The following is a 24,823-nucleotide window of genomic DNA, read 5'->3' as shown; positions in this document are numbered from 1 at the left end:
GCAGGATCTCCTTGAGAGAAAGTTTAGAGGTGTGCCCACCACGATCAAGGGCGCGCGGTCGATATTCAGGCCACAAGTCCAGGGTGCCTGAGAAGGCCAAAAGAGAGTCTCTGAATGTATGGCAAGGATCAAGGCCAGAGTCAAGGAAGCGTGGTCAGCCAATGCAAGGGTCAGAGCCAGTAATCAGTCTGTGGATAGTCAGCCAAAGCAGAGGTCAGGTTCCAGGAGACAGTCAGGCATGGTCGTGTTCAGGCAGAGGTCAGTTCCAGGCAGCGTGCAGACGTGGTCGTAGAAACAGGCAGAAGGTTAGAGGCAGGCAGCGATCAACGTAGTCAAGAAAAGGCCGAGGTCAGTACCGAGAAGACATTCCGAGAGGTACTACCTGGGGAGCCGAGGAGACATAAGGACCCTGGAACAGAAGGACCCTGGAACAGAAGGATGCTGGAACTAGAAGATGCTGGAATGGAAGGACGCTGGAACAGGAGGACTGGAATAGAAGGATGCTGGAATAGAAGGACACTGGAACAGGACTGGAACGAGACTGGAACAGGACTGGAACAAGGCTGGAACGAGACTGGAACACAGACTGGAATGCATAGGCAAACTAGAAATCACGATGTGATCAACCCGATTGCCAAGGCAAGGAAGTGATGGTAGGAACTTCCTTTTATGCTGAGACTAATCAGGGGGCGCCATGGAGCTGGGATCTGCCCCATGCCCTTTAAGAGGCCGGGCGGTCCGCGCTCGCACGCCTAGGGGCTGGGCCGACGCCATGGAGGACGCTGATCCCCGCTATGAAGCCTGGCTAGAGGAGGAAGGCCCGGTGACCGCTGCAGCGGGATGCCGAGGCCTAGCTGGATGCACTGGTGCTGCTGGGGAGGCTGACCCAGGACCCACAGAGGTCTTAGAGAGGTGATTAGGCCCGGGTGTGGGCCGTACTCGGAAGGGAAGCGCAACAGTACCCCCCTCCCCCCCCTTTCTAGGCCTCCCCCTCCTCGGACGAGGCTTGTCAGGATGTAATCTGTGAAAGGCTTTAGAAGGTCTTTATCGAGAATATTTTGTGAGGGCTCCCAGGAGTTCTCCTCGGCCCCATACTCCTCCCAGGAGAGAAGGTACTCCCAACGGCCTCGACGTCGATGTACGTCAAGGACCTCTCTTACCTGGAGGGCATGATCTGGCTCGGCGGATACTTGTGGCGGAGGAGGATCTTTGCGGGAAGGCCAGGAGAGCACGAGTGACTTTAGCAGCGAAATGTGGAAGGTATTGTGGATACCCAGGGATCGTGGCAATTGTAGCTGGTAGGTAACTGCTCCTACTCTCCAGAAGATAGGAAAAGGTCCAATATATTTTGGTGCCAGACGAAATGAGGGGAGTCGCAGTCTAATGTGCTTGGTACTTAGCCATACCTTTTGATCGGGTCTAAAGAGTGGAGTTGACCGCCTATGAGCGACAACAATCCTCTTTGAACATTCTGCGTCTTGAGTGAGTCTTTCTTTTACTTGATTCCACACATTGCAGATACTTTGCGCAGTGAACTGCGCTGCTGGCGAAGGCACAGAGAGTGGTACAGGCAAGGGTAGTCGTGGCTGGCGTCCACATACCACTGAGAATGGGGAGACGTCTGTGGCGGCAGCAAGATGTGTATTATGTGATAGTTCGGCCCAGGGGAGTAAGTCGGCCCAATTGTCCTGTTGGTCATTTATATAAGATCTTAGAAAGGCTTTCAAGGTCCGGTTAGTTCTTTCGGCTTGGCCGTTCGCCTGAGGGTGCTATGTTGAGGTGAAACTTAGCTGAATGTTAAATTTTTAACATAAGGATCGCCAGTACTTCGCGGTGAACTGCAGACCTCTGGCCAATACGATTTCTTTAGGAAGCCCATGTAGGCAGAAGATATGCCTCAGGAACAGCTTGGCAAGTTCAGGGGCCGATGGAAGGCTCCGGAGTGGAATGAAGTGTCCCATCTTGGAGAAGCGGTCGATGATGACCCAGATGACAGTGTTGTTTTGAGAGAAGGAAGATCAGTGATGAAATCCATTGATATACTGGACCAAGGTTCATTGGGTGCTGGAAGTGGCTGGAGAAGTCCCCATGGCCGACTGGTAGGTGGCTTTTGTTGAGCACATATTGGACATGAGTCCACATAGTTGCGGGAGTCTGTTACTATGCTGGGCCACCAGTAAAAGCGTCTCAAGATTTCTAGGGTTTGCGCTCGACCAGGATGTCCAGCTAGTTTTGAATCATGGGCCCAGCGGAGTACACATTCACGCAGTCGGCGCAGAATGACCGTTTTACCAGCCGGTACTGTTGTTGTCACAGCAAGGGACACACAGGCCAGATTAATGATGTGTCTTGGGATGTCTGGGGGGTCTTCAGGCTCGAGAGAGTGCGTCTGCGCAAAGGCTTTTTGAGGCAGGTCGGTAGCACAGCTCAAAGTTGAATCGCTCGAAGAATAATGCCCAGCGGGCTTGTCTAGGATTTAACAATTGTGCCCAGCGGGCTTGTCTAGGATTTAACAATTGTCTAGGATTTAACAATTGTGCTCCAGATTCTTGTGATCTGTGAATACAGTAAATCTGTGTTGGGTGCCTTCCAGCCAAGGGCACCACTCCTGGAGTGCTAGTTTGACAGCTAGGCGTTCACGATCACCAATGGTGTAGTTCTGCTCCACGGGCGAAAATTTATGAGAATTAAAAGAACACGGTACAAGTGTACCCTTGGAGGAGTACTGGCTTAGTACCGCACTGGCCCCGCTGGCGGATGTGTCTACCTCGATGACAAATGGGCGGCTTGGATCAGAGTGTCATAAACATGGACCAGAGAAGAATACTTCCTTCAACGCATGGAATGCTGATTGAACTTGGGGACTCCAAACCCGGAGATTGGTTCCTTTCTTGGTCATTGCGGTGAATGGAGCAGCTAATGTGGAGTAGTTGGCTATAAAGCTTCTATAATAATTCATGAACCCAAGAAATCTTTGTAAGACACGAAGGCCTACTGGCTAGGGCCAGTCACGTATTCCTTGAGGTTTTTCGGGATCCATTGTAAATCCTTGATTGGAAATAATGTACCCTAGGAATGGTAGACGATTCTGCTCAAAGATGCATTTCTGTAGCTTTGCGTACAGATGATTCTCTCGGAGGCGATGCAGAACGATTCTGACATGGGAGCAATGGGACCAGGTCTTTTGAGAATATCAGGATGTCATCTAAGTACACCACTGGAATGAGACTGGAACAGGACTGGAACAAGGCTGGAACGAGACTGGAACACAGACTGGAACGCATAGGCAAACTAGAAATCACGATGTGATTGACCCGATTGCCAAGGCAAGGAAGTGATGATAGGAACTTCCTTTTATGCTGAGACTAATCAGGGCACGCCGTGAAGCTGGGATCCGCCCCTGGCCCTTTAAGAGGCTGGGTGGTCCAAGCGCACGCGTCTAGGGGCTGGGCCGATGCCATGGAGGACGCTGATCCTTGCTGTGAGGCCTGGCGACCACCGCCGCGGGACGCCAAGGCCTAGCTGGATGCGCTGATGCTGGGGAAGCTGACCCGGGACCCGCGGAGGTCTTAGAGAGATGAGCAGGCCCGGGTGCCGGCCAAGCGTGTACGGGACGCACAACACTTCCATTATGTAAGCTTTTAGCAGGTCTCAGTTTAACTCATTTTATTTATGCAGACGATGTTCAGATTTTAATTAGGATTACAAGTTCTCACAGGACAAGCAGGATGGTAGTCCTCACATATGGGTGACATCATCAGGATGGAGCCCAATCATGGAAAACGTCTGTCAAAGTTTCCAGAAATTTGACTGGCCCCTACTGGGCATGCCCAGCATGGCACTAACCCTGCAGCCAGCAGGGGTCCCCCTTCAGTCTTCTTTTTTCCGTGCAGCAGTAGCCTCGCGGTTTAGGAGCTCTGAAGAGATTCCTGACAGGAATTTTCCTCACAGAGTTAATTAAAATTAAATTGCCCCACAGGGGTCCCTCCTCTAACTTATACAGGCCACGGTACTCTGGTAAGTTTTTTCACTGTTTCGTCGATTACCGTCGAGTTTGGCCCTCGTGGCCTACTGGCTGTCGACCGTACCGCGGCTCAATTTTTTCTATGGCCATGGCGTCGGGTTTTCGTCGGTGCCCAGACTGTACTCGCACCATGTCTATCACAGACCCTCATAGAGTCTGTGTAATGTGTTTAGGCCGTGAGCACGATGTCCTGGCTTGCACCAAATGTGCCCTTATGACACCAAAAGGTCGCAAAGCCAGAATGGAGAAGATGGGACTCCTTTTCTGTGCTCACACCCCGACGCCGTCCATCGCATCGACGTCATCGGAACCAGCACCGTCGGCGTCGCACCACCATCGACAACCGTCCGGTGACCGTCCGCCATTGACGTCTTCACGGCCATCGACTCCCGTTTCTCCTCCTCAAGATCGAGGGGATCGCAGGAAGAAACATCGTCATCGGCATCATAAGTCTCGGACCGTCGAGGGAGCGAAATCATCGACCGAGCCACCGTCTGAGCCACCACCGAAGAAGTCTAATACACTAATACACACCGCCATGATCACATTACTCCAGCTCTCATGTTCCTTCATTGGCTTCCTGTAGCATCTAGGATTCTTTTCAAAGTTCTCACACTCATCCATAAGTCGATCTACAACCAAGATATGCAATGGTTCCACGACCACTTTACTTTCCACACTTCAAAGAGACCAATTAGAAAAATGCACCAAGCCAAACTTTCGTTATTTCCAATTAAACACATCAAACATGCGGCCACTAGAGAACGCTCATTCACGATAGCCGGCATTAACATTTGGAACAAAATGCCCACTGATCTACGCCTAGAACCCTGCCACAGGAAATTTAAGCAGAACCTCAAAACCTGGCTGTTTGAGCAAGCTTACACTCACTGACCATGTCTACTCCTGACTTTCCGATTTATCTATCCTGTATAACCCTTCTCCTACGATCCTCCACTGCTGACCCGTATAGATGTTCCTCACTGCTATAAATTGACTTTACTGTCTCTGATCACATGGTTAACACTCGACTTACTATTTAACATTGAACTGTTCTTTGCATTCGTTCATTGGTTTATTGTTTTAAATTCTTGTTAATAATTGAACCATTTTGTACACTGTATTTCCTGTTGAATGTAAAGCTTATTGCTGTGTTATTGTTTATTGTAAACCGAGGTGATGTTTTTAACGTGCCGTGGTATATAAAAAAAAATCACTAAATAAATAAATAAATAAGTCCTGTCCAGGAACGGCACTGACCATTCCTGCGACCGGGACATCGAGGCCACCCTCTCCCGATCAGGGTTTGGGAGTCGCGATTCCGCCTGTAAAGGTGGTCCCTCCGACTGTGCCTCAGCCTCCCTCTTTCGTCACGGAGCCGGGGCTGATTGCCCCAGGTCTCCGGGAAGAACTGGACCAGCTGGTCCAGGAGGCCATCGACAAGGCGATGCAACGACTCCAGGTTCCTCCAGCACCGACACCGGCACCGAGAGTGGAACCGGTCATCGACCCGATTCCAGCAGCTCTGGCACCGCTGCTATCCCGGATGGAGGCGCTCATGACTGCCCTTCCACCGGTGATTCCCGGGTCTCTGATGGCTCCAGGGCACTCCCCGATGAGAGCTTCATCGGGAGGAGAAACACCGTTCCGCATTCCTCCTTCGGGAGTATTGCCTCAGCCATCGATGCCATGTCGTCCCTCGCCACTGATTCATTCATCGGGAGCGATACACACATCGGCGCCATCGATGCCTTCGATGCCAGCACCGATGCCCCCCAGGGCGTATACGGTGCCCCCGGCGATTCCTTCGATTTTCTCGGAGCCTCAGCCGGGTCTCTCTGGTATCCAACCCCCTTCTCGTCCTACAGATCAGCCTGCTGATCCTTATGACACCTGGGGTGGTGATACTTCCACAGACACCGATGATTTACCTTCACCTCCTTCTCCTACTGAAAGCAGGAAGCATTCTCCTCCAGAGGACCTCTCTTTCATTAATTTTGTGAAGGAAATGTCGGAATTGGTCCCTTTTCAGCTTCAGACGGAGCAAGATGATAGGCACCAGATGATGGAGCTTCTCCAGTTCCTGGATGCCCCTAAAGTGATCACTTCTATTCCCATTCATCAAGTTGTTCTTGACCTCCTCAAAAAGAACTGGGAAAATCCTGGATCAATTGCTCCAGTACACAGAAAGGCTGACACTACTTATCTAGTATAGTCAGCCCCTGGTTTTCAGAAATCTCAGCTTGACCACCACTCAGTTGTGTTGGAATCAGCTCAAAAGAAAGCAAAAAGGACAAAGCCACACTCCTCTATCCCTCCTGTCAAGGAACACAAATTCCTAGACAATATTGGTCGACGAGTGTTCCAAGGGGCCATGCTCATATCCAGAATTGCTTCTTACCATCTGTACATGACCCAATATAACAGGGTCATTTTCAAGCAAATACAGGACTTCTCTGAAACCCTGCCAGACCAATTCCAAGAACATCTTCAGACCCTTGTCAACAAAGGGTTTGAGGCAGGGAAGCATGAGATAAGAACAGCTTTCGATATCTTAGACACTTCCACTAGATTGTGTTAGTGTTCGTGGACCCTTGGGCTGGTTAGGACAGAGGATGGAGTGCTGTAGAGGTCCACAGCAAGTGTCCCAACCAGGAGGTGGCTCGTAGACTCGGAGCAAGCGGAGACACTGGACTACGGTGGAGCCCTATGCGACCAAGGACTCGGTACCCCGTGGGAGGACGGACGACGTTGGACTCTGAGAATTGAAGAGTCTTCACCCTGGAGACCGGCACTCCCCCGGGAGGAGCCCTTAGGAGTCCAGCCGCTGGGACTTTTGGAGATTCACCCTGGAAGCCGAAGTCCCCCCAGGAGAAGCCCGTAGGGACTCGGCCGCTGGGACTTAGGCAACTCCTGAAGGTTGAAGATGGTTTGGACGCAGGCGCCTCCTGCAGGTCGTGGGTTCCAGACAGCTGGCGCCTCCAGCAGGTCGTAGGTAGTCTTTGAAGAGAATCCAAAGGCCGGTCCAGGAGTCGGAGTCCAAAAAGCGGTCCGCAGCCAGTCCAGGGATCGGTGTCCAGAGAGCGGTCCAAAGCCAGTCCAGGGGTCGGAGTCCGGAGAGCGGTCCAAAGCCAGTCCAGGGGTCGGAGTCCAGAGAGCGGTCCAAAGCCAGTCCAGGGGTCGGAGTCCAGAAGAGTCAATCCAGCAAGGAGGGCAGAGCAGAAGCGGGACGAAGAACCGGAACCAAGGATGAAGCGGACAGGAGTCAGGAGCCAAGCCGGGTCGGAACGAAGACAATCAGGAACGCAGCAACAACACGGAGACCAGGAACCTTGTTGCAAGGCACTGGGGTGATCTAGATGCAGGGTACTTATACCCTGAAGGCGTCTGACGTCATCCACAGCTGCACAGAGGATTTTCCCGCGCTGGCCCCTTTAAAGGGAGCTGCTCCCCGCACGCGCGCGCGCGTCAGGGGGCAGGGCCAGTCACGCCGAGCCGTCGGCGTCTCTCCCGAGGAGAGAGAGATGCGCTGGAGGGCCTGCAGGCCCGAGGAAGCGTCGAAACGGCCCGGGCCGCCCCCGAGGTAGGTAGAGGGACCGGGGCATGGCCTGGGACCGTAACAGAGTGTCTGCAGCTGCCATTTCGGCGAGACGCTGGGCCTGGCTCAAGTCTTCTGACCTTCGCCCAGAAGTACAAGACAGGCTCTCTGACCTGCCCTGTATAGGAGATAACCTATTCGGTGAACAGATTCAGCAAATAGTGGCTGAGTTAAAGGACCATCATGAGACCCTCAAACAGCTCTCATCGATACCTTCTGACTTCCCTTCTAGACAACACTTCAAGAAGGATTCTAAGAAGTCATTCTTCCGCCCAAGGAAGTACTATCCCCCACTGACAAGGTCCCGAGTTACGAGGCCTTATCAAAAATCTCAGCCTCGCCAACCCCGGAAGCAAAAGCCACAAGCAGCTCCCCAGCCGGGGCCTGCTTCAGGTTTTTGACTTTCACTCGGAGAGCTGCAGCCTGATCCCTCTGCCAGGCATTCCAGTAGGAGGTCGATTATGCCACTTTAAATGAATGTAGCAATCAATCACAACCGACCAATGGGTGCTAGCAATCATTGCTCAGGGTTACCGCCTGAACTTTCTTGCTCTTCCACCGGACTCCCCACCTCTACAAGCGTGGAGAGTAACCGACCACTCTGTTCTTCTGGAGCAGGAGGTTTCCTTTCTTCTCCAGTTAAGAGCAATAGAACCCGTTCCTCTTTCACAACAAGGTCTAGGGTTCTATTCACGGTACTTTTTGATCCCGAAAAAATCCGGGGGACTTCGTCCAATTCTGGACCTACGTGCCCTCAACAAGTACCTCCAGCGGGAAAAGTTCAAGATGGTAACCTTGGGCTCGCTTCTACCTCTTCTACAAAGTGGAGACTGGCTCTGCTCTCTGGACCTCCAGGACGCATACACCCACATTGCGATAGCTCCAGCTCATCGCAAGTACCTCCAGTTTTTAGTAGGCCCAAGGCATTATCAATACCGGGTGCTTCCATTTGATCTAGCATCAGCACCACGAGTCTTTACCAAATGTCTCGTAGTTGCCGCAGCCTTTCTCAGGAAAGAAGGTGTTCACATCTACCCCTATTTAGACGACTGGTTAATCAGGGCCCCAACCCAGCAAGCCGCTTGATCGTCCCTGGATTTGACCCTACACACTCTAATTTCTCTAGGATTTTCGTCAATTATGAGAAATCCTATTTAGTCCCATCTCAAACCTTGTCCTTCATTGGGGCAGACTTGGACACCTTACAGGCAAAAGCCTTTCTATCTCGACAACAAGTACAAACCCTCGTGTCTCTCGCTCACCAGTTGCAGTCTCAGCATACAGCAACAGCTTGGCAACTTCTTGGACGCCATGTGTCCTTCTTGGACACATGGCGTCCTCAGTCCATCTCACACCGATGGCCCGCCTGGCTAGGAGAGTCATGCATTGGACTCTGAGGTCACAATGGCTTCAAGTGACTCAGCCTTTGTCAACCATTGTCCACATCACCGATGCACTCCGTCTGTCTCTCGCCTGGTGGAAAGATCAGAACAATCTCCTCCAGGGACTGCTCTTTCAAGTGCCAGATCCTCAACTCATTCTCACCACCGATGCTTCCAACCTCGGCTGGAGAGCTCATGTGAACAATCTACAGACTCAAGGATCTTGGTCTCCAAGGAAGCCAAACACCAGGTAAATTTCCTGGAGCTTCGAGCAATGCGATATGCTCTCAGAGCTTTTCAGTATTGCCTATCAAATCACGTCATCCTGATTCAGATGGACAATCAGGTGGCCATGTGGTACATCAACAAACAGGGAGGCACAGGCTCCTTCCTTCTGTGTCAGGAAGCTGTGCAGATTTGGGCGGAAGCGCTCTCCCGCTTGATGTACCTCAGGGCCACCTACTTGCCGGGAGTGCACAATGTCTTGGCAGATACACTGAGTCGTGTCTTCCAACCGCACGAGTGGTCGCCCAATCCCTCGGTAGCGACCTCTCTCTTCCAGCAATGGGTTTATCCCCAAATAGACCTCTTTGCGTCCCCTCAGAACCACAAAGTAAACAATTACTGCTCCCTCATTTGGAGCGAGCGCTCTCAGCCCAGAGATGCGTTCTCCCTCTCGTGGACAACCGGTCTGCTTTATGCATTCCCTCCACTTCCTCTTCTCTCGAAGACTCTCGTGAAGCCCCGTCAGGACAAGAGAACCATGATCCTGATAGCACCTCACTGGCCACGCCAAGTGTGGTTCCCCATACTCCAGGATCTTTCCATCCGCAGGCACCTTCCCTTGGGAACGGACCCGCTTCTGATCACTCAGAACAACGGATGTCTACGCCATCCCAATCTTCAGGCCTTGTCCCTGACGGCATGGATGTTGAAAGGTTAATCCTTCAGCCACTTAACCTTTCAGATTCGGTTTCTCATGTCCTGATTGCTTCACGGAAGCCTTCCACAAGAAAGTCTTATTCCTATAAATGGAAAAAGTATACATCATGGTGTTATTCACAGTCTCTTGATCCCTTTTCCTGTCCAATCCCAAGATTTTTGGGCTATCTCTGGCATTTATCGGAATCAGATCTAAAGACCTCTTCAATCAGAATGCATGTCAGTGCGGTAGCCGCCTTCCATAAAGGTGTCGGGGATGTCCCTATATCGGTACAACCCCTTGTAACACGCTTTCTCAAATGCTTGCTCCATATCAAGCCACCTTTGCGTCCTCCGGCCCCTTCTTGGGACCTTAATCTGGTTCTCGGTCAGCTCATGAAACCTCCATTTGAGCCTCTTCACTCCTGTGACCTAAAATATCTCACATGGAAAGTGATTTTCCTTTTAGCTATCACTTCAGCTCGCAGGGTTAGTGAGTTATAGGCCCTAGTTACCTATCCGCCTTACACTAAACTCCTGCAGGACCGGGTGGACCTCCGCACTCACCCTAAGTTTTTGCCTAAGGTATTTTCGGAGTTTCACATTAATCAATCCATCATACTACCTATCTTCTTCCCCAGGCCCCACTCCAACCCAGGGGAACAGGCTCTGCATACCCTCGACTGTAAACGGGCTCTAGCGTTCTACCTAGACCGTACAGTTGCCCACAGGAAGAGCACTCAGTTATTCATCTCTTTCCATTCCAACAAATTAGGGCAACCTGTGGGTAAGCAGACTCTCTCCTCCGGGTTGGCGGACTGCATATCTTTTTGCTACCAGCAAGCAGGCATTCCTTTTCAAGACCATGTTAAAGCACACTCTGTGATGGCCATGGCGACTTCAGTAGCACACCTACGATCAGTGCCTCTTCCTGACATTTGCAGGGCTGCCACCTGGAGCTCACTCCACACTTTTGCAGCCCACTATTGCTTGGACAAAGCCGGAAGACAGGATTCCATCTTCGGCCAATCTGTCCTGCGTAACCTATTTCCAACGTGACGTAGCAACACCCTTCCACCTGCCCGGTGGGGTTCAGGATGCCCTCTACCAAATTCTACCCCAGTTGTTGTGCCTGTTGCACGCCATTGGGTACATTTGGTGCATGTTTGGACATCCTCAGCGCGGTACTCACCCATATGTGAGGACTACCATCCTGCTTGTCCTGTGAGAAAGCAAATGTTGCTTACGTGTAACAGGTGTTCTCACAGGACAGCAGGATGTTAGTCCTCATGAAACCCGCCCGCCGCCCAGCGGTGTTGGGTTCGTTTTCTTATTTTATTTTTTCGGCACTGCCTGTAGCTTTCAAAACAAGACTGAAGGGGGACCCCTGCTGTCTGCAGGGTTAATGCCATGCTGGGCATGCCCAGTAGGGGCCAGTCAAAGTTCTGGAAACTTTGATAGAAGTTTTCCATGATTGGGCTCCATCCTGATGATGTCACCCATATGTGAGGACTAACATCCTGCTGTCCTGAGAGAACACCTGTTACAGGTAAGCAACATTTGCTTTCTATTGAATCCACACAAACTCTGGGATATTCATTTCTCCGCAATTAACAAAGTTTTAAAGCAAATGAGCCTTTCACATAATTCCAAGAAAACTGAAATGCTCTATATCTGTCCCAAATTGAACCAACAAAAAGAGTCAGAGGTACTGGATGCCTCTAATAAATTTCCTATCTCTTTTGAAGTTAGAGACCTTGGGATTCATCTTGACAGTGAAATTAATTTAAAAAGATGGAGAAACAGAATAATAAAAGATGGATATTTTAAATTAAACATCTTAAAGAGACTAAGACCCCCTTTTATATAAAAATGATTTCAGAACAGTTTTGCAAGCCCTCATTTTCTCCAAGACTGATTATTATAATGCTTTATTGTTGGGCCTGCCAGCCTGCCTCCTCCACCAGACCGCTTCAGCTTCTTCAAAATTCAGCTGCAAGAATTCTAACTAACACCAGAAAGACTGAACATATTACTCCGGTTTTGAAAGACCTGCACTGATTGCCTATCACATTCTGGATCCAATATAAATCATTATCCTTAATACACAAGACTCTTTACAATGATAAAGTTGAATGGCTTACTGCGGCTTTACATTTCCACACCCCACCAAGGACAACAAGATCAACAGGTACTGGGACTCTACCAATACTATCCCCAAAATCAGCCCATCTAAATACAGTCAGAGAAAGAGCCCTATCCATCGCTGAGCCTCAATTGTGGAACTCTTTAAGGCTGGAAACAAACATTAGGATTTTTAAGAATGGCGTTAGAACATGATTGTTTCAACAAGCCTTTTAATAACTAGAGCTTTAATTTCTTTCCAACATTTCTTTGCTTCTAGTAATTTTAATACTGTATTTAAGAATTTTATATTTTTATTCTATTTTATATGCTTTATTATTGAATTTTATGTATTTATGACTATTTTCTTATTCTTTTGGAAACGCAAATGTTCTTAACTGTACATTTGTTAGCAATTGTAAACTGATGTGATGTGTGTACACGAACATCGGTATATAAAAATCAATAAATCAAAAATAAATAACTACAGATTCTTGGGACCAGCTAAGATAAATGTTTTATTTATCCTTATTTTAGAGGATTTCTTGGTTATATTTTTCTGTTTTCTGTGTAGTGCTGGCCTTATCTCTATATTTTCCTAGATATTGCGATTAACATAGAAACATAGAAACATAGAAATGACGGCAGAAGAAGACCAAACATTCCATTCAGTCTGCCCAGCATACTTATCTGTTACTCTTATCCCTTTAAGTGACTTTTTTTCCCCATACTTATCCGTTACTCTTGTCCCTTGTAAGTGACTTTTTTGTTCTATTTCCCTTCCACCCCCGCCATCGATCTATTTCCCTTCCACCCCCACCATCGAACTATTTCCCTTCTACCCCCACCATTGATCTATTTCCCTTTCACCCCCACCATCGATGTAGTTAGTAGTGCTGGAGCTGCATCTAAGTGAAGTATCAGTACTGGAGCTGCATCTAAGTGAAGTATCTAGCTAATTGTTTAGGGGTAGTAACCGCCGTCATAGCAAGCTACTCCCACGCATGTTTATCCAGCCTGTGCAACTCAGTCCTTCTTGGTTGTTGTCCAAATTTAAATCATCTTTTCATCATTCCTCCTGCCATTGAGTAGAGATCTTTTCATCATTCCCCCTGCCGTTGAAGCAAAGAACTATGCTGGATATCACTGAAAGTGAAGTATCAGGCTTATTTGGTTTGGGGTAGTAAACGCCACATCAAGCAGCTACTCCCCTGCTTTTTTGTGGATGCAAATCCTTTTTTTTCACATTTCCTCTTGCCGTTGAAGCATAGAGCAGTGTTGGAATCGCATTAACCATGTGTATGTTTATTGAATTAGGATATTAATCTCCAGGTAGTAGCCGTCATTCCCGCAAGCCTCCCCCATGCCTCTTCACTTCATTCACATCCTCTAGACTTTATGGATCCACAGTGTTTATCCCATGCCTCTTTGAAATCCTTCACATTTTTGGTCTTCACCACTTCCTCCGGAAGGGCATTCCAGGCATCCACCACCCTCTCCATGAAGAAATACTTCCTGACATTGGTTCTGAGTCTTCCTCCCTGGAGTTTTAAATTGTGACCCCTGGTTCTGCTGATTTTTTTGCAACGGAAAAGGTTTGTCGTTGTCTTTGGATCATTAAAACCTTTCAAGTATCTGAAAGTCTGTATCATATCACCTCTGCTCCTCCTTTCCTCCAGGGTGTACATATTTAGATTCTTCAATCTCCCCTCATAAGTCATTTGATGAAGACCCTCCACCTTTTTGGTCACCCTTCTCTGTACCGCCTCCACCCTGTCTCTGTTCCTTCGTAGATACGGTCTCCAGAACTGAACACAGTACTCCAAATGAGGCCTCACCAAGGACCTGTATAAGGGGATAATCACATGCCTTTTCTTACTCGATATTCCTCTCTCTATGCAGCCCAGCATTCTTCTGGCTTTAGCTATCGCCTTGTCACATTGTTTCGCCGACTTCAGATCATTAGACACTATCACCCCCAGGTCTCTCTTGTGCTCCATGCACATCAGCCCTTCTCCACCCATCGAATACAGTTCTTTCGGATTTCCACACCCAATATGCATGACTCTGCACTTCTGTGTGTTTAAGCAAAAAAACCCAAAACAAAACATCCCCCCAAAAAAAGGGATTGTTCTATTCAGCTTTGGGCAGGTGATTCATAGTCCATTGCAGGGGGCAATCAAATCTTTGAACTTCAAGGTGACAGCCATAACTACAGATTCTCATAGGACAAGCAGGATGGTAGTCCTCACATGTGGGTGACTTCATTCAATGGAGCCAATCACTGAATTCTTTTGTCAAAGTTTCTAGAACTTTGACGGGCACCTACTGGGCATGCCCATCATGGCAATAACCCTGCATCCAGCAGGGATCTCCCTTCAGTCTCTTTTTTTCCGCTCAGCTAATAGCCACGTGGATTTTTGGAGTTCTTCACAGTTCCTGACTGGAAAGTTTCCTCAGGAAATTATTTTCAAAACTTGCAAAAGTTTATACCCCCTAAAGGTCTCCCTTCTTCGTCGTCGAATACCAGGTCGTGCGGTAAGTTTACCAGTGTTTTTTGGTCGGTTCCCAGCGGGGACCTCTCTAGGCCTTGTCGGCACCCACTGCAGCCAACCTAAATTTATCGAGGGCCACAATGGCGATGGGTTTTCGTCAGTGCCCTGACTGTCTGAGGACTATGTCAATCACGGATCCTCATTTAGTCTGTGTTTTATGCCTTGGACCATTGCACGACATGGAAAAGTGTACCGATTGTGCCCAAATGACCCCAAAGGGCCGTAAGGCACGGTTGGAAAAGATGGCACTTTTATTCCATCGCCAGTCTCCGCAGGTACCATCAACTCGATCCTTGCCAAAGCATTGATGTCGCTGCGAGGCTGAAGACATCCGATCGCTGTCCCATTCCTCGGCATCTACATCATTGATGCCGGAATCGGGGAGAGTGGACCGTCGAAAAAAGCACCGACATAAACATCGGAGGCCAGTGCCTTCCGCTTCCACTACGTCGGTGGAGCCATCGACGGAACTGCCGATGAAAAAGGCCCGAGCCGAGGAGCATTCAGTGCTCTCGAAGCCGGATGCACCGAGGCGTCCTGCGCCTTTGGTGGAAGGGGCTACCGAGACTCCACTGGGATTGGTGGACCCTGCGGTACTGCCTGTAGTGCCTCCCATTCCGGACCTGGGGTTCACCACCCCAGCGCTCCGAGAGGAATTGCACTGGATGGTGCAAAAGGCTGCGGTCCAGGCGATCCAAAGCCTTCCGCGACCACCGACGCCAGCACTGGTGCCTCTGCCGGAAGCGACACCGATGCCTCCGGTGCTGCTGCCTCTCCTGGATAAGCTGGATCTGCTCATTGGTGCCCTACCAGGGGCACCGAGAAAATCACTGATACCGATGATTCCATCTATGCCCATCCCGCTTTCTTCGGGGGAGGAGGATACCTCACCGGAGCCGGTTCTGGGACCGTCAGGAGTACCACCATCGAGGCCACCGACGAAATCCCCAGTGCCATCGATGCCCAGATGACCGGTGCCGATGCCAGATCTCAGGTTTCTGATGACTATACCAGGTCCCTCGATGCCAGCACCGATACCTGTCCAACCTGAACCTCAGCTGGAGAATTTCCAGATTTTCCAGTTGGACCACCCGAGGGATGCAAGCAATCAGCCTTATGATCCCTGGACAGATGATTCCACGGATACCCAGGATTCCACAGTGGTTCCATCAGAGCCGTATCCTCCAGACGAAAGGTGTAAGTCTCCACCGGAAGACGTCTCCTTTATAAATTTTATAAAGGAGATGGCGGAGACCATCCCCTTCCAACTGCAGATGGAGGAAGATTCTAGGCACAAAATGCTAGAAGTCCTGCAATTCTACTTGCGTGCCAAAAACACACATCGAGATTGGCTTTTTTTGCCTCGCACAGATAACGAAGAAGACAAGGATAGTCTAACATTCATTATACCGTTTTCACCTATGGCTTCTACAATGAAAAATCTCATTTCCCAAAATGGGCACATTTTATAATCACACGATGAGTTTTCCCAAACACCATGCTGGACTTACACCCGCGGTTGAAACCTTAGGGATCAATTAGTTTTTACTGACTCCACTCCGAAAGTTCCATTTATTGCTGATGGATTGCACAAAGCATGCAGGAATTGTTCTGTTTGTCAGGTCATGATGGATGTTTCTTCACTCTTTTTTACATTAATCAATGAGACAGTTTTTTTTTACAAGCGACTACTACCTGTATGACATCTGGGGTGGTCTATATAATCAAATGTCCCTGTAACAAATTTTATGTGGGGAAAACTAAGCGCTTTTTAAAAACCAGACTGATCGAACATCGTTCTTGTCTCACTAACAATCGCATTAATGCTCCATTAGTAAGTCATTGTAATGATTCATCACATGTTTTTGATGACCTGCGAGTATGTGTTTTGGAACACAATGTCCCTGTTGGCACGGGGGAGATTTACATCTTCAATTACTTCGCTTTGAACAACGATGGATACATCGTCTGCATACTGGACACCCTAATGAATTAAACGTTAGTTTGGATTTACAGGTGTTTCTTTGAATATTTTGGGATTATCATGAGATGACGCCATCTCTGACATGGGCTGTCCCCATTGGCTATGTGGTTTAGTAGTCTGCTAGATTTAAACTGAGGCTGATCTATGCACTGGTTTCTGTTTGGTTTTAAAAAACAAGCGGGAGACGTATTGGTCCCAAGTAAGGATTCGGAACCCTTGTTCACCAAGAAAGCTAAGTACTACAATAAATTTCTAATTTTTCGATTTTCTTTTCTATGTAAGGTTCAACTTTATATTGGATTTATACATATATTGAATGATTCTTTGACACATCAGAAGATTTATAAAACAGGCTCCTGACGAAGCATAACAGCGAAACTTCGGCCATTGTGGAGCCCACTAAACTACATGTGTCTTGAACTGTTGTCTGATACGATACCATCATTTCTAATTTTGAAAATATTCTTTCACAGTAATGCACTGCAAATGATTGATTAGACCGAGCGATCTCATTTTCCATATGAGATACGCTGTCTGGCTTGCTGATGTGGTCCATTACAAAAGAACACACATACAAACAATTATTTATTAATATATAAAATAAAAATAAACAAAAATAAATATAAACAATACATTTTAAGCATATGGGTGGGCAATATTATTGAGGAACTCATACTGTTTTCCCTTTTCTGTGATATCGGATATATTTCTGGGGATTTCTTCACTCTTTTTTTCGCTCTTTTTGATCCATGTCACCATGGAAAGTTGAAAATGTAAAGTCCCTGCAAATTTTTTCCCAATCAAGAACACCATGTTTCTTTTTGTCTTCAGGAGAATTCTGTCCATAGCGGTCTCCAAACACCAAGACCTCTTGGATTTTCTTTCCGGCACTGCCTCTATGTTCTGAGTATCTTCAGTTCTGTGCTGTGTAAGTTCACATTATCTCACAGTTGGCTCCACAGAGTCTCAAACTGGGGATAATTTTGCCCCAGAAAAACTGTGTATGGAAGCTTGGGACGTATTCCCACTTCTATATTGGCTTGACCCTGTCGGAGTCGTCAGTAGAACCTGACTGATTGGGTTCTATTACTGGTCATCTTGTATGCAGGCGGGTGTCTCCTTCTTGTAATTGATATACCCACTTTGGGCTAGCTGCTTCCTGATAAGAATCTATGTGCACCCTGAATCTACCAGAGCTTTGGTATGGATCTCATTCAGTTTAATTGGAACCACAAAATCCTAAGTCTTAAACAAGGAATATCAATGAAGCTAGAGCTGTGGAGCTTTGTCAGATTGTGCTCCCACTCGTCATCTTCAAGCCAGGGACAGTCTTTGATAACATGTGCTTTATCTCTACAGTGGGAGCCTGCCCATGGTTAAGGTTTTGGTGGAAATGTGAACCCTGGGCTGAGATGAGAGATGTGTCTACCCACAGGGAGGAGCCCTGTGAGTCTCACCATCAGCAGGCGTAGTCTTGATGGTGTGGGATACAGCTATAAGCAGAGACTTTACTATGAAGGAAGGAAAAAGTATTATCCCCAGAATTATAGTTGTAGCAATATAGTCCAGAGCAATAGTAGTTAACCAGAGTGAAGCCACCAGAGAGAAGATCCAGTAGGAACCTGCAGGCGGGGTACGCTGTGAATCCCCTCTGACGAGTGAAGGCACCTCAGGGAAACAGATCCGGTAGTGGCCTGCGGAGTGGGGTATGCCTAGGATACTGTACCGTAGAAGTTGTAGAGCAGGCAGAGATGCCGGAATGCGGAAGTGGCTCCCGTAGTAGATGACAATGCTCTGAAGCACAGAGAAGGCTGAATAGTCTCTAGTGGAGGAAAGCGGTAGTGGCCCGAGGTTTGGGGTACACCACGGGAATTCTTCACTATAGATCCAAGTAAAAGAAGTCAGTAGAGGTACTCACAAGAGATGGTTCCAGGAGAACGAGAAAGACCTGGGAAGCAGGTCTGGTAGCAGTCAGGCAGGTAGGTCCTCCGAGGAGCGGATAGCCGGGAACGCAGGGGAGCCCCCGAGGAGCGGGTACTCAAAGCGTTAGTTGCCAAGACCAGACAGGAACAGGAAGTCCCTGAATGAGGTGGATTCAGCAAGACGGAACTCCATGCTAACTTGAGGAAGGCAAGGGCCGATCAGGTTAAGTATGCTGGAGGTTTGACGTCATCGGGAGGGGACGCCCCTGAGGTTCCTGCCTTGACATATTCAAAAAGAGGCCCTGTGCGTGCGTGCGCGCGTGCACCTAGGTGATTCCAGATCCAAGATGGCAGTCAGCAGCGCCTACGCTGTCCTGGTAACGCCGAAGAGGTCAACGGTGTTTTGCAGAGATAGCCATTCTTCCCATAATTGATGGTGCAGGGAAAAAGGAGGTGAGTCTGAGAGGTCGTAGCTGTCTGTGACTGACAGGCGTTAAACTTGGTGATTGTCCCTTCTCTGGTGGTATATAAGAAGATAAGATTTGCCATACTGGATCAAACCAAAGGTTCATCAAGTCCAGTATCCTGTTACCAACAGTGGCCAATCCAGGTCACAAATACCTGGCAGGATCCCAAGGTGTAGATAGATTCTATGCTGCTTATCCCAGGGATAAGAAGTGGATTTCTGCAACTCCATCTTAATAATAGTTTATGGACTTTTCCGCCAGGAACTTGTCCAAACCTTTTTTAAACACAGCTACACTAATAACTTTTACCATATCCTCTGGCAATGTATTCCAGAGCTTAATTCTGCATTGAATACAAAATAATTTCTCGTATTAGATTTAAATATATCACCCAGTAACTTCGTTGGGTGTCCCCTAGTCTTTGTACTCTTTGAAAGAGTAAACAACTGATTAACGTTTTCTCATTCTATGCCACTCATTATTTTATAGACCTATCATATCTCCTTTCAGCCATCTCTTCTTCAGGCTATAATCTCTTTAGCCTTTCCTCATAGGGGAATAATCCCATCCCCTTTATAATTTTTCTTGCCCTTCTTTGTACTTTTACTAATTCTGCTATATCTTTTTGAGATGTGGTGTCCAGAACTGCACACAATACTCAAGATGAGGTCCGTACCATGGAGCAATTAAAGAGACATTATGCTATTCTCCTTCCTTTCCTAATAATCCCTGGCATTCTATTTGCTTTTTTGGCTGCTGCTGCTGCACACTATGCAGAATAATTCAACATATTTTCAACAATAACACCTAGATCCTTTTCCTGAGTGGTGACTCCTAATGTGGAACCTTGCACTATATAGCTATAATTTGGGTTAGTCTTCTCTAAGTGCATCACTTTGAACTTGTACACATTAAAGTCCATTTGCTATTTGCATTCCCAGTCTCCCAGTTTTACAAGGTCCTCTTCAATTTCTCACAAACCTCTTGTGATTTAACAATTTTGAATAATTTTGTGAATTTGATCACTTCACTCGTTCCCATTTCCTCATCGTTTATTGAAAAGCAGTGATCTCAGAACGGGTCCTGGAGCACTTCAGTATTCCCCTTTCTTCATTGGGAAAATTTACCATTTAGACCTACTCTATCATTTATATCTTTTAACCAGCTCCCAGTCACAATAGGACACTGTCCCCTATCCCTTGACTTTTTAATTTCCTAAGAAGTCACTCATGAGGGTCTTTGTCAAAAACTTTCTGGAAATCCAGATACATTGTATCAGTTGGCTCACCTTTATCCACGTTTATGCCTTGAAAAAATGTAGTAGATTGGTGAGGCAAGATTTCTTTTGGTTAAATCCATGTTGGCTTTGTCCCATTAAACTATGCCTATCTATATATTCAGTAATTTTGTTCTTTTATGATAGTTTCTACCATTTTGCATGGCACAGACATCAGACTCACTGGTTTGTAGTTTCCTATATTACCCCTTAATCCCTTTTTTAAAATTGGCATTATATTGGTAACACTCCAGAAACCATAGACAATTTTAATGATAGTTTACAAATTACTAATAGCAGGTCCGCAATTTAATTTTTCAGTTCTTTCAGCAGTCAAGGATGCCAGGTTCTTATGGCCTGGATTGACCACTGTTGGAAACAGGATGCTGGGCTTGATGGACCTTTGGTCTGACCCAGTATGGCATGTTCTTATGTTCTTATATACCATCTGGTCCAGGTAATTTGCTTCTCTTTAGTTTGTCAATTTGTTCTACTGCATGTTCCAGATACACAGAGATTTTTTTCAGTTCTGATAAGACTGTTTCAGATTTTAGCTCACCCATGCAAACTTTAACTTCTAGCACTGGCTATGTCACCAGGTTGACATCTATAGATTCGCTCCATTCGTAGAGACAGTCTTTGACAAAATGACCTCTTTCCACAATTAAAACAAGTTGGCGAGCCCAGGGTCTGTGACTAGAATAGGGAACCAGAGCTGTCCTGCTTAGAGGATCATTAGTAGAGTCTTGCACTCTCTCTGTTCTCCAAGGAACAGCAGAGAGAGTATTAGTTCTGGCATCAGCTGAGTCTGATGGAAGGCATCCACCACTTCCAATTTGGTTTCCAGGGTGAGTCCCAGGTGCTGACACCCCCACTTCTATATAGGTTGGTCTAGCCCATTCAGCATCTGCTCCAGGAGGACCTGATTGGCTACTTCGAGGCCTGATTTCATCTCGGGCTATAGTCACTTCCATCTGACATTATTTAGCCAATGAAAAAGGCCCTGTGGAATTTCCTCAGGCTATGTTGGCTGCCGTGCTGGAACTGTTGCCGGCATGTCTCTATAGTGTAACCCGCTCTTTCCAGGATGGCGCTTCCATTTGGGTTGGCAGCCTTGAAAAGCTGCTTGGCTTTTGCCTGTAAGCAGATTCACCAGGTTGGTGGTCCAGGTGGCTTCTGGCCAGCCAGACAAGTGAGCGGTTTTCTCAGAATTCCTTAAGAAAACATCCAGGTCTTCTACTGTTTTCTTTTAAAGAAGATTGGAGACAATAGGGTTGCCTGCATTTTGTGGCTTGCATTGCTTGGGCTATCTATGCCAACACCATCTATTGCTAGTTTAAGTGTTCATGTAGGGCTTGAACCATTTTCTGAAGTGGAGCTGCCCTTCAGCGTGAGTCTGCACGCTGATCCATGTTAATTAATAAGCCTTGGCATCACCAAGGCTTTTTCTGCTGCAGTTCCTTACTGTTATTCAGGAACCCACGAAACACAACGTCCCCTTTTCTCGGAAATTAAAAATAGAAAAAAAAAAATCCTAGCCTGTCCAGCTTTAACTGACTTTAATTGCTTGTCTTTTCAGGTGGGGCTATCTCCTTGGCCTGCTTTACTTAATACAGCTGTTGCAGCCAGGCCCCAGAAAAAAAATTCTTCTTTTCTGCTGCTGATGTGAGTCCCTGCCTGTGCAGCTGCTTAGAACAGGAACATCCCACTGCTACCACCATATTTAACATAGTGTGAGTGGTCTTTGGATTGCCGGAGGTCAGAGTAGATTGGACTCCGGCTGTTCTCCTTATTTACAGGCAAAGTAAACAACCAAGATCGAGCAGTGCTGGAAACAAAATTGCAATAGTCTTCAGATAAGTATCTTTAGCAAAACTCCTGCTTCCTTCTCTTTACTTATGGGGTCCTCTCTGGGGTCTGCCTTCTTATCCCTCTCCCCAAGAGAGACAATTTGGTAACCAGGATTTTCTTGTTAGTTGTCTTAAGGTGGACTTAGCTAAATGCCTGGTCCTGGACTTTTAAGGGCGGTTTAACATACACTCTTTTACAGTCCAATCTTGAAAAAAAGTTGAGAATCTAGATTCAGGACCTCAGGTTAGAAGTCTATTTTCAGCGCATAAGTTAGAAGCCTAAGAACCAGTGAACATATGCACCTTAATTAGGCCTGTTTGGGCCGATATAAAAAAAAAAAAAAAAAAAAAAAAGCTGAGCTCTGAAATTTAGGCCAATAAATTAGGAGCCTAAACTAGGTGCTCATTTTCAGCTGAACTTAAGAGCCTAAAAGTTAGGTCCTTAAATTTAGGACTAGATTTAGGATCCAAGATTAGGTGTCTAGTTCTGAAAATCAGTGCTAACACCCTAACTATTTTTCCCCACCCTAGCTCCTCCCCTGTAGCCACCTACTTTTTAAGCTCCTAAATTTTGGAACCTAATGAAACTAGGAGCCTAAATTTAGGTACTCAGGCCTAGTAAATTTTCAACAAGTTAGGAGTTTTGTAAATTGGCTCTGCTGTTTCCCTACATTTAGGAGCCTAATTTAGGCTTGGATTTATCAAAATGCACTAAATATTGCATGCGATAGGAAAAGGGATGTGTTTTATGGTAATAGACTGTTTATTGCTGGCTTGATGTTACCCAGGTAGAGAGTCCATCAAGCTAGGTTGAGAGAACATTGCACAAATCTCATCTTTGTGTGAGTTTCCTCACTCCGAAAGTCATCAAACCTTCAAAAGAGTGCACTGTTCTATTCATACGTCGCACTCTGCATGTCAAAGTGGCCCCTAACTCCTACACTATTACCTAAACCTCACCTCGAGTAACTAGGTGGGCCTCATATAGAGGTATAAATACCTACCTAGTATGCGGCCTTATAGCTAGTCTCTCCCTCTCTCCCTCTCCCCCATTTAAAATGCTATTTGCAAAAACATCACAAAGTGCAATAAAGCCATATCACACGGCTTAACACAAATGAAAAAGGTGTAGTTAAAACTGCAGGATATGGCTTCACAAAGCCAGCCAACTTGGCCAGAACTCCTCCCCTTTTCCTAATTTGCATCAAACCATGCGTTATTGTGTTTTCGCATGCATTAAAGGTGCTTTTCGCATGCGAAAACTCCATATAGCACTTTGATAAATGACCCCCTTAGATGCCTAGCACTAGAAGTCAGTGCTGAGCACCTAATTTACTTCTCTGACCTGGCCTCATCCATATTTAGGAACCTAGTGAAAATAGGCATCTAAATGTAGGCATGCAGCAGGGGCGGGGTGATTTTTATTTAAGCAGGTCTAGGCACCGAATGCCTTATATTAGGCAGTTTGATCTTTTCAATATCAGCCTGTTAGACTGAAACAGGTGTAAGAGAAAATGAGTTACATTTGTGTTATCAGTTATTGTACAAATATTAATAGAAAATTAATAAATACAATAAACAGAGCAGAGATGAATGTCAGGTCGTTTTAATAGTGTATTTAACTAAAAGACGTGTTTCTCTCCACGCTCATGAGTATATACATTCGTGTGTGTGTGTGTATATATGTATATATGCTTTTTCCATCATGTTTATTTCAGGGATTTAATAATTCATTAAATTTGTGGAAAATGGGATGAATAAATATCAAAACTAAACTTGGGATATTTTTTCTGTTGTGGAAATGCTATTTACAATAAATCACATTAAGCATATATTCTTGTGATCTGGGACTTTGAAAGAATAGTGAGGCATTATATGGTGTGCTATCTGCATCATAGTAATTAATGCTGTGAGTGATACTGGTGTACACCAGGATGTGCAGTATATTTTACAAAAATGTGCTTTTCAAAATTCACAGAAATGCAATTTTGGTGTTTTCTAGTAAATATCCATTCATGGTTTTTAGTGTCTGAGCACAGTCACCTGTGTCCACGTTGAGAGCAGAAAGCATCAGTGAGTATCTAAAGACTCAGGCAGTTAAACATGATAAACATTAAAAGTTAACAATGGAGACGAAATCATGCAGAAAACTAAGTGCCAGAAAAATAAAATAATCTGGTAGCAATGCAACTTCACACAAAATCTAATTGCATCTGTAATTTGCCTCATGAGGGTGTGTGTATATCTGTGTTTGTGGGACAGACGCAACCATCAGCCACTAGAATACATCAACAATTTACATTATTAAAAATATGAAACACCAAAAATCAGTCAAAACCAGTTAGGACCACTAGTGTACCACGATAGCAGTTATAAAATATTCACCTAATCATTTTGTTTTTTAGACTCTATTTACTAGGGTGCACAGAGCTTAAATTAACCTCTCCAGTATTATGCTCATAGCTACTAGCTCTGCCTTTTCTCTTCCTAGATCCTTAGATAGTAAGCACATTGTATCAGTGGTTCCCAGACCTGTCCTGGAGGGCCCCCAGCCAGTCAGGTTTAAAGGATATCCACAATGAATTGCCCCGATTCTAAAAAGGTCGCACGCAAATATTTTGGGGGTTACACATGTGGCCCGGCCTTGCATGCTTTGCGCAAATTTTATAACGGACCCAGCCATGTGCGTATTCTCTGTTATGCGCCGAAGTGCTGGCCTG

At 46.6% G+C, this 24,823-nt stretch overlaps 1 protein-coding gene across 9 annotated transcripts in view; it reads left to right on the top strand.

Moving 5' to 3' along the window:
• LOC115093628 (sodium channel protein type 2 subunit alpha-like) overlaps positions 1-24,823 on the top strand; it is a 523,144-nt gene that overhangs the window by 25,351 nt on the left and 472,970 nt on the right. The gene's annotated exons all lie outside the window — the stretch shown is intronic.

Source organism: Rhinatrema bivittatum, chromosome 6 (genome assembly GCF_901001135.1).
Source record: "Rhinatrema bivittatum chromosome 6, aRhiBiv1.1, whole genome shotgun sequence".
Classification (NCBI taxonomy): Eukaryota; Metazoa; Chordata; class Amphibia; order Gymnophiona; family Rhinatrematidae; genus Rhinatrema; species Rhinatrema bivittatum.
The sequence above is the reverse complement of the archived record's forward strand: the minus strand, read 5'-3'. Positions and strand labels throughout refer to the sequence as shown.